Consider the following 13,623-nt stretch of genomic DNA (forward strand, 5'->3'; position numbering starts at 1 on the left):
CAGGGAATTGGGCAAAAGCATGTCAGGTGAGGTTGACTGTATGTGCAAAGTGATGCCTAATGGTTCAAACAAGTCCAACTTCACCCAAGTAAGAATTATTTCTACACAGTGGTACCTTGGGTTAAGTACTTAATTCGTTCCGGAGGTCTGTTCTTAACCTGAAGCACCACTTTAGTTAATGGGGCCTGCTGCTGCCGCTGCACCACCGGAGCACGATTTCTGTTCTCATCCTGAAGCAAAGTTCTTAACCCGAGGTACTATTTCTGGGTTAGCGGAGTCTGTCACCTGAAGCGTATGTAACCTGAAGTGTATGTAACCCGAGGTACCACTGTATTTCCATCAGTATATTTGTATCAGTACATGTGCATAGATGGAAACATACTGTTATGAGTTTGTGGACACTAGACACTTCTAAATTCCGAGACCCCAGTAAGTGCTAGAATTTAATCTAGCCTCCTGAACCCCTGGATCCAGCAAGGGCTGGAATATAAGCCTGGCCAGCTTCCTCAGGAGGTAATCGCCTGGGAGATGAGCCATTAAGAAAACAAAGGAAAGGTAATGAGCCCATTAAACCAAGGAAATGGGTTCTTTGTTGGACAGGAAATGGGTTGGACCCCTCCTCTAGTTCTAAGATAGTGAAACAAGCTAAAGCCAGAGTTCAGAGTTGAGAGTTGATTGTGATGTGACCTAGAGGAATAAAGGTTGCAGGCTGTTAAAGGCAGCAAGCTGGGGAGAGGGTCAGGGCACGATGAGTGATGACCGTTTGAAACCAAGGCCTATGGGAGAAGCAATACCCTTTTGGGGTATTGATGCTGTGAACCCCTCCACCTTAGGCTCAGGTTGCATATATGTATAAATAAACTATATATTATAAACACGCCACAGTCTCTGCTGTGCCTCATTTCTAAAAGGAAACATGGGCCGTGCGTGAGCCCCTGGAACCCCTGGAATTTCACACTGCTCAGAAATTGGGGTGGCATATCCGAATATAGATGGGAGTTGTAGTCCAAAAACAGCTGGAGACCCAAGTTTGAGAAACGCTGTCTTGGGAGTAGACTCAGTGGTCCAGGGTGTGATCAGAAGGCTGTGTGCTGGTCCCAGGGGCTAACCGAGAGGCGAGGTCCGAGTCCAGTACAAGGTCGATGGTGCGGTATGGAGTCTGTCCGTCAAAGCTGAAGCGGGGTCCAAGGCGGGGAGTCGGGTGGGGTCAGGAACTCTGGCAAAAGAGCAGGACAGGGTGCAGGCAGGAACAGGCTAGCAACAACATTGCTCCCGCAACCTCAACCTGGGACTGGGGCTGACTGGCTTTTATCTGCCCCGAGGCATAGGGCGGCCCCAGTCCACAGGTGACTTGCCTCTCCTGGCCTGGAGGCGAGGACTCCTCCTACAGGAACTTAGTTCCCTCCGTCTCTCTGCCCTGAGCCTCTGCAGCTCAGGAGAGTCTGGAGGGTTACCGGACCCAGAGGCAACCTCAGCCTCCCCTGATGGGGCTGAGAGTGCAGGCAATGGGTCATCCATCACCTCAGGGGCCAGAGCAGACTCATCTGGTGCCTGCACCTGAGGATCCAGCACAGGCGAGGACCCTTCAGGCTCAGGCCCCAGCCCCGGCTCAGCTGGTTCTGGAGGCAGGGACTCCTGTGCAGGCTGGGATTCCTCAGGTTCAGCCTCTGAGTCTGAATCCCAGGCCATCACAAGTTGGTTGGGGGACCATGTTTAGATGTCAACAGGACTAGATACTTCAGGCTACCTTAGAACAGTAGTAGGTTCTACCCAGTCTCCAGCTATGTTGGGGTACTGGTCAGGGTCCCACCCTCGTCCTACAGGGTCTTAGTTGAGAGGTTCCTGAAACCCTTCATCCCTCCATATCGGCTTCCCTGTCCCTCTTCTGGAGGGTTCCTCAACCAGAACAACCTTTCAGGAAGGACATGGGCTGCAGGGGAAATAAGGATTTGGTGGAAATCTTCTCTCCCCCTTTTCTCCAGTGGGAACATCCCAGAGCAATGAATTAAAGAAATCTGTATGCATTAAAAATTGAGCTATATTTATGTAGCTGTGCATCATCCTTGATTTGATCTTTCACTAACAACAACAGTAACAGTAATAACGTGTAAGCAAAGAGCTGCCCTGCCCCTTTCACTCAGCACTGCTGACCACTGCAAAATGTAAAATTGTTCAAGCAGTTTATAGCAATCAGTGCTTAATAGCTATATTCCTCCTCGGCCCATCTATTCATTTATAATTTTGCTATGTCCAAATGCTAGAAGCAAAACTCTTCCCCTCTCCGGTTGCCTTAACTGTGTGCTGCGATCTTGGCTTGCATTCTCATCCACACTTCCCAATGGCCCATCAGCTTTGGTGTGATCTCCCAAGTAGACCAAACCAAACACCGGGCTATAAAGTCAGAAATCAAAACCCTCATCAATTAGATCATTGTGTTTTCAAACATTCTACCTGGAAGGAACTTTTCCCACATTGACTGATGGTGCAATCCTGTGCATTTTTTGTTGGTGTTTAGTCGTTTAGTCTTGTCCGACTCTTTGTGACCCCATGGACCAGAGCACACCAGGCACTCCTGTCTTGCACTGCCTCCCGCAGTTTGGTCAAACTCATGCTGGTAGCTTCGAGAACACTATCCAACCATCTCATCCTCTGTCGTCCCCTTCTCCTTGTGCCCTCCATCTTTCCCAACATCAGGGTCTATTCCAGGGAGTCTTCTCTTCTCATGAGGTGGCCAAAGTACTGGAGCCTCAGCTTCACAATCTGTCCTTCCAGTGAGCACTCAGGGCTGATTTCCTTCAGAATGGATAGGGTTGATCTTCTTGCAGTCCATGGGACTCTCAAGAGTCTCCTCCAGCACCAGAATTCAAAAAGCATCAATTCTTCTGCGATCAGCCTTCTTTATGGTCCAGATCTCACTTCCATACATCTCTACTGGGAAAACCATGCCTTTAACTATACGGACCTTTGTTGGCAAGGTGATGTCTCTGCTTTTTAAGATGCTGTCCAGGTTTGTCTTAGTAGCAATTCCCACTGTAATCAGCAATGTGTACACAGGAGACTCTGACTATACGGTAATCCTACACTTAATCTCCTAGTGGTGCAGCCATACAACTCTTTGCACATTTGCAAAGCTTAGCAGGGTCCAGTATGGTTTCAAATTGGATGAGGAAACTGCATAGTGAGATTCCTGCATTTCAGGGGGTTGGACTAGATGATCCTCAGGGTCCCTTCCAACTCTACAATTCTCTGATTCTCTGATTCTAAAGGAACCTGAAAAAGACATGCATTGGGGTTGCACTGCTAATTGCAGAGGAACATGAATTGCATAGGATTCTGGGGTGCACATTATGTCTGTTGGGTCAGCATATTTCCAGCTGAGAGTTCAGCCCAGAAAAAAAGTGTGACAACGTGTTATTCTTTGAAGGAGAACTTACTTGAAAAAGATTTACAGGTGGTATTTAACTCCAAGTAGGCTTGCTAAGATGTATAAGATTGAATCTGATAAGTGCTGGAGATGCAAAGAGGTCGAGGGAGTGTTTATTTCATATGTGGTGGACTTGTAAAAGGGTATTTAGAAATGATCCATAATGAATTGGGAAAAAAGGTTTAAAAGTACTTTCCCCAAAACCCAGAGTCCTTTCTGTTGGGGACTATCCAGACTGATTTTTAGTATTCAGTTGGAAGCCGCCCAGAGTGGCTGGGGAAACCCAGCCAGATGGGCGGGGTATAAATTTATTATTATTATTATTATTATTATTATTATTATTATTATTATTATTATTATTATATTACTGCGGCCTGTGTTTTGTTAGCCCAAAAATGAAAAACAAGTGAGATCTCAACCAAAGAAAAATGGCAACTCAAGCTGACAGAATATGTGCAGCTTGCAGACTTAACATATAGAATAAGAGAACAAGAAGAATATATGTTTAAAGAAGATTGCAAAGCGTTTATCGAATATATGGGAAATAACTGTGTACAGCTGAAAATGCTTGCAGCATTGAGATAAATTCGACAGTGTGAATAAGTTTTGATGGATGCAATAATGGAATACTGAATGGTATAGTTTCTGTAAAATATGCAGGGATTTAAGATATGTAAAATGAACCATGGAAAGAGAAGAAGGGAAGTCATTGATATTTTAAAGATGTAAAAAATGAGTGCTTTAAATTGTAAAACAGAAAATGTAATAGAAATTATATTAAAGAAGAAAAGGGGGAAAAGTGTTATGGCAGATCAATTCCAGGGTTCCAGAATAACCAGGGCTGTTCCTAGACCAGTTCACTGCATGACTTGCAGGAGGCAGACAGAAGAAATTGGAATTCTGGAGGGAAGAATGGCTGCCTGTATATATCTATGAGCAAGGAAGGAAATCTAAAAAAAAACCTGTTCATCCAATAAGCATAGCCTGAATCCACGTTCTTATTTCCAAGAGTTCCAGGCCTCTGAATACTTGGATGTTATTCCCCTGAAGGGATGGCAGGGGTAGGCTGGGATAGCAGTACAGTGGTACCTCGGGTTAAGGACTTAATTCGTTCTGGAGGTCCATTCTTAACCTGAAACTGTTCTTAGCCTGAGGTACCACTTTAGCTAATGGGGCCTCCTGCTGCCGCCACGCGATTTTTGAGGTAAAGTGCTTAACCCGAGTTACCCTTTCCGGGTTAGTGGAGTCTGTATTCTGAAGCGTCTGTAACCTGAAACGTCTGTAACCTGAAGCGTCTGTAACTTGAAGTGTCTGTAACCCGAGGTACCACTGTATATTGTGGAATGCCCTCCCTTCAGATGTCAAGGAGATAAAGAACTACATAACTTTTAGAAGACATCTGAAGGCAGCACTGTATCAGGAAGTTTTTTAATGTGTGAAGTTTAATATGTTTTATATGTGCTGTATGCTTTTGAATTATGGTACTGGAGGAAACTCTTGAGAGTCCCATAGACTGCAAGATCAAACCTATTCATTCTTAAGGAAATCAGCCCTGAGTGCTCACTGGAAGGACAGATCTTGAAGCTGAGGCTCCAATACTTTGGCCACCTCAGGAGAAGAGCTGACTCCCTGGAAAAGACCCTGATGTTGGGAAAGATGGAGGGCACAAGGAGAAGGAGACGACAGAGGATGAGATGGTCGGACAGTGTTCTCAAAGCTACCAACATGAGTTTAACCAAACTGCGGGAGGCAGTGGAAGACAGGAGTGCCTGGCGTGCTCTGGTCCATGGGGTCACGAAGACTTGGACACGACTAAACAACAACATATGTGCTGTAAGCCACCCAGAGTAACCAGGGAAACCCAGTTAGATGTATAGGGTATAAATAAAATAAGTTGTTGTTGTTGATGTCTTTGGTTGGCTTTGTCAAACCATCTCCCTAACATGGATTTCAAAATTTTTCCTTATTGTCTGAAATATGTTTGTCTAATTATTTCCAAAAAATTGCTGGTCTTAAGGTATAGATATGAATAGCATCTCTTCACCAGCAGCACCACTTTTTACATTGGGGGGTGGGTGGGGGCGTGTGAGGTATCTATTGTGTGACAACAACTCTAATATTAGAAAGTGGCTGAAATTTATTGGGTTATGTCTGCACAGTGAAAATCTGAAGTTGGATTAATGTCCCTCCAGCACATAATAAATCAATTTCATACATATGCTCATATTTTCGCTAGAGTGACACCTTGTCGTGGTTGTATTTTAGTTAAAATATGAGGGAAACAAGCCAACTATTGAGAACCTGAACCCCTGCCCTCTTTTTTTAAAAAAAATGTTTTCTCATCATTTAGTCTTCAGTATGTTTCACACTTAAATGTGAAATAGGAAAAAATGCATCGTTTATTGAGGGAAAATGTCTTGTTATAAAAGGCTCCACATGAATCGTGTTATTGTTGCAAGTGCAACCTGCAACAGAAAGTTGTAGTGTGGCATTCTACCTGTTCAGTATTTCAGCTGCACAATTCTCTCCAGTTTTCTGTCCATTTCAGGTGAATCTAGCTGATTTGCACTTTCCAAAGCGAGTCACACTTCTCTGAATTTTGCAAAATGCACATACTAGGGTAACTTGTGCATATAAATTTATGTATTCATGAAAGCAGCGTACGAAAGCGAGTTTTCTTAGGAAATATTGCTTTGCAAATCTGTGGATACAAGGCAAAATCGTATACAAACCTGTGTTTTAGAAGAAATTCATACTAAAATGCTGGTGAGTACTCATTAGTTGTAGTTTTTTTTTTAATGCAAACTGATGCGGAAATGAGGGGAAAAAATTAAGTGGCTGGCAGAGATGGTATATAGAAATAATAATAATAATAATAATAATAATAATAATAATAATATACCCCGTCCATCTGGCGGCTTCCAGCAAAACACTAAAATACAATAACCTATTAAACATTAAAAGCTTCCCTAAACAGGGCTGCCTTCAGATGTCTTCTAAAAGTTTGGTAGTTATTTTTCTCTTTGACATCTGGTGGGAGGGCATTCCACAGGGCGGGTGCCACTACCGAGAAGGCCCTCTGTCTGGTTCCCTGTAACATGGCTTCTCGCAGCGAGGGAACTGCCAGAAGGCCCTCAGCGCTGGACCTCAGTCTCCGGGCAGAACTATGGGGGTGGAGACGCTCTTTCAGGTATACTGGACCGAGGCCCGTATAGAAACACAGGGTCATCTCGTTCAACCCCCTGCAATGCAAGAATGTCAATTTAAGCATCCACAACAGATGGCCACCCAACCTCTGCTCAAAATCCTCCAAGGAAGAATGGTCCACAACCTCCCGTGGAAGACTGTTCAACTGCTGAACAGCTCTCACAGACAGAAAGTTTTCCCTGATGTTTCACTGGAATGTCGGGTGCTGAAAAGCTATTTTTAACTTGGCAAAAACCAAGGTGCTGACAAGAAACTGCACCAGGGCTGTTGACTCAAGGATCTTTCTTTTGTCCATTTTGATATCTGCTTGCGCTGAGTGAATTATCTCCTATTTGTACATAGGCCTCCTCACTGAGCTGAGGCACCTCTCCTGTCACGCGGGGCAAAGGTGACGCCAAGTGATTGACACCGAGGATATAAACAGATTTCCGGGTGTGCTTAGAAGGCCCCGTTGCCCTACGTGTTAACAAGCCTCTCCTTGAAAATGGCCGCTGTTAAAATCAGTTGAAATGGAGAAAGGGTGTCAAGCTGTTTCTTCACCTAAGACAGTGATGGGGGAGCTTTGTCAGCTCCATGGCAACTCCTGAGGGCCACATGGCAAAGCAGGGCCAGCAGTGGAAGCAGGTGAAGCAACAGATATGGAAGTCACCTTTCTGCAGACACTTCTCTCTATTCTCCATCCAGGCCAGCCAAAGACATTGCCAGGGTTCAAAGGCAGAATGTGATGGAGAGGAGGAATGCTCAATGAGGGGCTGAAGCAGGATCAGGGAGGAGTGAGGACTGGGAAGAATTATGAGGCCAGAAAGAGAGAGTTGGAGGTTGTTAAGCAGAGTTTGGATGGCCATCTGCCATGGATGCTTTAGCTGGGATTCCTGCATTTCAAGGGTTGGACAACATGACTCTCAGAGACCCTTGCAACTCTACAATTCATTGTTGTTGTCATCTGTCTATTTCTTTAAAATTTTTTAAAAGAAATTAAGAATTTCAACAAACAGTTTATCAAAAACATATCATCTTCATCCCCCCCATTTTTCCCTCCCCCCCCCCTCGGGTTAAGAACTTTGCTTCAGGATGAGAACAAAAATCATGCTCCGGCGGCGCAGCAGCAGCGGGAAGCCCCATTAGCTAAAGTGGTGCTTCAGGTTAAGAACAGTTTCAGGTTAAGAACGGACCTCTGGAATGAATTAAGTTCTTAACCCGAGGTACCACTGTACATGCAGAACTGTCCTTTAATATATTTTATATTCATATAGAGATATGTACCTGCCTTATGCTGGATGAACTGCATTTGCAGCTACGAGCTTGTACCTTTGTGCATGTGTTATTTAAGATTTTCCCCGTTGCTAATCCGTCCGGCCACAACTGTGGTCAAAGACATATGCCTGATGAGGGCCATAATTAACTGGGTGCTGAGCCGATAATGATCCCGTGCGCTTCTGCCGAAACTGGATGTGAACCCTGCATCAAAAGGTAATGGCAAGCAGATTTCACAAAGCACATTATGTGAGTCAAAATAGCTACATGGGAAATACTCAGATCTGCTTTATGCTCAGATCTGTTGAATTACAAATACATAAAAAGAGGAAAGGAGGCAAAGAGACAGACCAAGCTATTTCCATAAGAGAACAATAAACAAGGCCAACACCCTGCTATAAAAAGGCAAGAAATATGGTTAGGAGAGAGGGGAGGCAAGAATACACTTTGTACTTTTTCTTTGCTAACTGTCATGCAAATCTGCGTAACAAGCTGAGGTGAGATTTTCACAGCCTTGGAAACCTGCTGCTGTGGAACAGAAGAAAGAAAATGTTGACCTACGACCTGGGGGAACACATGTCCATTTCCCTGCCCCATGAGAGAACGGATGGGTGATCTTGGGAAATCTGTCAGCATCAATTTCCCTACCTAAATCCACTACTTTTCTATCACATTCTTCTTCCTAGGAATTTGGAGAAAGATACAATGCGTGGAGGGCATCTTATTCCCCTCCATCCCTCACAACAATTATGCTTGCGTGATGAGGCTGAAAAATCGTGGACAGGCCTGAGCTGTGTGGCCTTGCAGGAATCCGAATCCAGTGATTCTATCCAATGTTAGTCAAAGTCAGAGTAGACCTATTGAAATTACTATGTGTGCCAAGTTGAGGTCCAGTAATTTCAACTACTCTACTCTTAGTAGAACTTATCAGGGGTCAGCAAACCTTTCCAGCAGGGGGCCGGTCCAATGTCCCTCAGACCTTGTGGGGGGCTGGACTATATTTTTTTGGGGGGAGGGAGGGAATAATGAACGAATTCCTATGCCCCACAAATAACTCAGAGATGCATTTTAAAAGGACACATTCTACTCATGTAAAAACATCCTGATTCCCAGACCATCCGCGGGCCGGATTTAGAAAGCGATTGGGCCAAATTTGGCCCCCGGACCTTAGTTTGCCTATCCATGACTTAGCTGATGGGAATCCCAGGTTTCCCCCAAAACCAATTCTGACAGTTTGGGCTCAGGCCCAGCTGAAATGACAAGCCCACTAATTTGCAAATGGCAAAAATCGTAGAATCATATACAGTAATTGTAGAGTTGAAAGGGGTCCCAAAAGCCATCTAGTCTAACCCCTGTGGTGAAGGAATCACAGAGCGTGTTCTCCTTCATAGAGAGCACGTGTTGCGGTGGGGTCTGACAGGCCACCCTTCTGTTGCTGGACGGGTTAGTATGGATGACCATCTGCAGTGATTGGGCGGTTGGGTTACTGGGCAAATTTTGGTGTTGCCATTTAGGGGGACAGACCAAAGGTTATAAAGTCAAGTCACGCAGCACTGACTGGGCTATTTTGCTACGTGCATCGGATCACCCGCCCACAGTGGAGTAGCGTGGGGGGGCAGGGGGGGCCAGCCGCACCAGGCGCAACATCTGGGGGGGGGGCGCGCTCGCACTCTCAGCTCTCTGCCCCTACCTGGCTCACTCACTCTCTCTCACTGCAGTGCTGGCTGTGCGAATCCGATCCGAGCCGCCGGGTCGCCGCCCACTGTGGAGGGGGGGTGCCAGGCATGCGGTGTGGAGAGAGAGCGAGGGACTATCTGGGGGAGGGACAGTGCAGCGGCCGCCCAGCGCAGCGCTGAGCGCGGGAGAGAACCACACCAGACCAGACCAGGCAGCAGCAAGAAGAAGCTGGCAGCAGCGGCAGGTTAGGGGTTAGGGGGCGCAAATTACTTGCCTTGCCCCGGGTTAGGGGGTGCAAATTACTTGCCTTGCCCCGGGTGCTGACAACCCACACTACGCCACTGCCCACCCACCCTCCCTAATCTAGGGCTATTGCGTTGACCTTGCTATGCCTGTCATGGGGTCGCCTGCTTTTGGGGCAGGGGCCTGGTAGGAATTTTGTCCATTTGGCTGATTGGCTGGTGCCATTTGGTTTTTGCCTACTGCGTAGCAAATCGTCACAACTTGTGAGGGTGCGGTTAGGCATTGGTTAAAAAATTGGTTGGTGGAGGAGTGCTGCAAATGGTGCTTCAATGGAATTCTGTTAAAGGAATCTGGGGGCTTGCCATGCTTTCGTCCAAGTCCCTGGCATCCGGCTTGGGCCGTGCAAGGCCTCTGGGAGCATGCGGGGAGAGGTGAGGGTCTGGTGCCCAGCTTCATTTCTCCCCAATATTGTTTTCCCTGACTAGCTTTCGCTGGAATCTGGAAGTCAGTTCTGTCCCTGGGCGTGGGGACAGATAGTCATAACCAATGCCTAAGCAACCACTCACATTTATGTACTTTAATAAAGTTGTGGCCAAAATTATGCCAAAAACCTTAAACAAAAATTATGTGTGTATTGTGAATTATTTAGGGGTGGCTTGGGGGACCTCGACACGCAACTAAAGAAACCTGGACGTGTGTCCTCCAACCTTTGTTTAAGATTCTCCAGTGAAGGAGAGTCCACCACTTTCCACTTTAAACTGTCATGACTTTCTGCAAAGGATCCTGGGAAGGACTTCATTAAGGGTGCTGGCAGCTGTTAGGAGAACCCAATCCCAATGTGGTTTAACAATCAATCCCTCTTCCCACAGAACTCTGGGAACTGTAGGGGAGGAGGTGGTCTCTCAACAATTCTCAGCGCACTTGAAAACAACAGTTCCCACGATTCTTTAAACCACCATTATGTGCAAAGTGGTCTGATACTGTTTTGAGTATTATGCAGATTGTTTTTTTGTGGAACACTTGACTCTTCCAATGCCATATTCTTAACACACACACACCATTCAGACAGAAATTCAGGGTAGAATCAGAACAAGGAAAAGAAGGAAAGATCACATACACTTGCTCTATTGCCCTGCCTCTAAGCACTGATTGAGCATAGGGTCTCTTCAGAAGACCTGATCAATGCTTGGAGGTCAGAGGTGGGGTCAGCAGCCCATCCCCACTCCCCCTGTGGACGGATTGAATTGTGGTCTGAACAAGATTTGCGAGTGCTTGTTTTTCTTGTTTTCATTTTAAGGAAGCGTGCTATCTCCGCATCACTGCGGCGAGCATCTTTTGACCCGGCAGATTTCTCCCAGCGAATGGTCTCCGACCACATCATTCCAGTTCAAAACACCTTCTTCTCCTCTTTCTCCTCCTCGCCAAAATAACATGCAGCTCAAAACAGGCATCCGTTCTGTAGCAAGAAGGGGCGGCGTGGGGAGAGAGAACTGAGCTTCCAAGTGAGAAGGAAATTAGGACACCGACGTGGGGAATTGGGAAAGAAGATGCAACTGACAAGACAGTGGATGGAGTCTGAAATAGTACAAAGAACCTAAGAAGAATCTGGATGCAGGATCAAGCCAAATGCCCACCTAGTCCAGCATCCTGTTCTCGCAGTGGCCAACCAGGTGCCCGCATGGGAAACCTGCCAGCAGGACCCAAATGAAACAGCTCTCTCCCTGCTTGTGAACCCAAATAATTATCATTGAGAGGTTTGCTGCCTCTGGCAGTGGAGGGAAAGCATAGCCATTGATAGACTCTGGGCAGATCTATGCCATACATTTAAACCCTATCCAATACCCATTTAAAACATTCATTATCTGAGGCCCTTCTTTGTGTGCCTCCTCCACGTGGGGTCTGGAGGGTGGCAACACAAGAACGGGGCCTTCTCTGCAGTGGCTCCCTGTTTGTGGAATGTTATCCCCAGGGAAGTTCGCCTGGAGCCTTCATTATACACCCTTAGGCACCAGGGGAAAATGTTCCTCTTTAACCAAGCCTCTTGGCTGATTAATATTCTACAGCCTTTTAAATGTGTCTGTGGGAAGGGGGGAGGGTTAGTGTTTTGCTGTTTTGTTTTTAATTATTTACTTGTTTTTATCCTGTATTCCCCCCCCCCCTGTGAACCACCCTGATATCTTATGTTTTATCTTATGGTATATAAATCTAATAAATAAATAACACATGACTTTCCCATAAAAATCTTGGGAACTGTAGTTTGCTAAGGAATTGTAGCTCTGTGATGGGGAAACTATCCAGCTCCCATGATTCTTTGGGGCAGTCATGGGCTTTATGGATCTGTCCATGTTCCTCCATTAATTTGTCTAACCATCTTTTAAAGCTATTAAGTTAGGCGGCCATTGCTACATCTGAGAATCATAGAATTGTAGAGCTAGAATGGTTCTCAAAGGTCATCGGTTCAACTCCCTGCAAAGCAGGGCTAGCGTGGGAGTGAATTCCATAGCTCTTTGAAAAGCTTTAGACGATGCTTATGAGAAAATTAGTCTGTTAGAGAAGAAGGCATACGGAATCCATACTGTTAAGTTGTGGGCGAACATATCAGACGACACAGCGATTCTTCAAACAGCTCTTATTTATTCAAAGGCCAGAACAGAACTGAACTGAGGAGCTCAGTCAGCCTGCTTATCTAGAGCTCCAGAACAACGTAACTGTAGCAACTTTCTAAAACTATCCAATCACTGAACGTCACTTTCGATCCTTCATTTGCATAACTATCTACAGTATCCCCCTGCTGGCTCAGGGTGAGAACTTCAGTACATAACACCCCTCCCCACCGAGATAAGGCATTAGTTACAATCGTAATGATTTCCTTATATACAGCACTACACGTAATGGTTCAATTAGGCACAAAAGCATATCGGTTACATTTCACATACTTAGACCAACAGTGATACATGTCCAACAACATAGTCCTTTAAATAAGGTGGGCGCTGGAAACTCTGCCAGACCGCCGGGGACTGGTAGCCAAGTCCAGGGGCCACCCAATTCTTGCTGACGCTGTGGTGCAACCCTAGGTGGCGTTGAAACCAAGTCCCTTGGATCCGCTGCTGTGGGTGGAACCTCCGCAAGTGGAGTTGGTGGAATGTCAGGCACGGCAGTGGTCTGAGTCTGTGGTAAGTCTGGCAGACCCTCTGAAGTGGCCAGCAGTTTGCTAGAGAGGTGTAGGTGGAGCCTCACCATCTGTAAGTGTCTGTTCCGGAGCCACGAGCGCAGTTGGGGGCACCACGGTAGTGTCCAAGTCCCCAACCCTGTGCCTAAGCTGGTCTATGTGCCGGCGCCACAAGCGTCCGTCTTTGAGTGCCACCTGGTACGAGCGAGGTCCAGTGACTCCCACTACTGTGGCTGGCACCCAAGGAATGTCCCCCACAAAGTTCCGGGCAAAGACCTGGTTTCCTGGAACAAATGACCATGGAGTGTTGGCACAGCCTGGGGGTTCGGCCACGGCAAAGTCTGGGTGCAGCCGGTCGAGCGGCGACCTGAGGCGGCGGCCCATAAGCAGTTCAGCAGGACTCCGCCCTGTGGCCTCGTGAGGAGTGATGTGTTGTACGAACAAGTATTCGGCGACCCGCTCATGCCAGTCTCCCCGGTCCAGGCGCGCCAGTGCCTCTTTTGCCGAGCTCACCATTCTCTCTGCTTGCCCGTTGCTGGAGGGATGAAATGGTGCCGTTAGGGCATGGCGGATGCCCAGTCCCAAAAGATACTGCTCAAAAGTGCCTGACATGAACTGTGGTCCATTGTCGGAGACAAGGACATCAGGA

Source organism: Podarcis liolepis (genome assembly GCF_965112155.1).
Source record: "Podarcis liolepis genome assembly, chromosome: 8".
NCBI lineage: Eukaryota > Metazoa > Chordata > Lepidosauria > Squamata > Lacertidae > Podarcis > Podarcis liolepis.